Source organism: Priapulus caudatus, unplaced genomic scaffold (assembly GCF_000485595.1).
Source record: "Priapulus caudatus unplaced genomic scaffold, Priapulus_caudatus-5.0.1 Scaffold1401, whole genome shotgun sequence".
Classification (NCBI taxonomy): Eukaryota; Metazoa; Priapulida; class Priapulimorpha; order Priapulimorphida; family Priapulidae; genus Priapulus; species Priapulus caudatus.
In genome coordinates this window covers 63,311-63,760 of record NW_014578462.1, presented here as the reverse complement: position 1 = coordinate 63,760, position 450 = coordinate 63,311, and the positions used below count along the sequence as shown (strand labels likewise).

The following is a 450-nucleotide window of genomic DNA, read 5'->3' as shown; positions in this document are numbered from 1 at the left end:
TCACACATGCTGGGTGTGCGTGGTGTCACACATGCTGGGTGTGCGTGTGCAGGATGAGGCCATAATAAAAATATTGTTTGTTTGCCCTCACTTGACCGACCTGCCAGGGGGGGGGACTCAAACAATTTTATTGATCTTTCCCATTCTTTTTTTTACAAATTGTATCACTGTACATTATATCAAGAGCGTATTAAGAAGGAGAGCGTATAACGGTGAAATGCTGAAACCATGTTGCAGTATTAGTCGAATTAAGAAACTATTCCGTTTATTATTAGCCCGTTTTATTTTGATGATTATTTGTGTTATTATTGATCAGCTGTCCTACCTTGCTAATATAAAATAAACCGCTTGTCCCTACGATGCCTCTACGCTGAGATAATGAGCGGTGAAAAATCTGGTATTTTTGCCGAAAACCGACTTGAGATACGTAGTGGCTGCGACTGTCTCTCG

General features: G+C 40.9%; 1 protein-coding gene across 1 annotated transcript in view; it reads left to right on the top strand.

The window, feature by feature from the left end:
- LOC106816516 (acetyl-CoA carboxylase-like) overlaps positions 1-450 on the top strand; it is a gene marked incomplete at its 5' end in the record, with an annotated part of 52,127 nt that overhangs the window by 11,750 nt on the left and 39,927 nt on the right.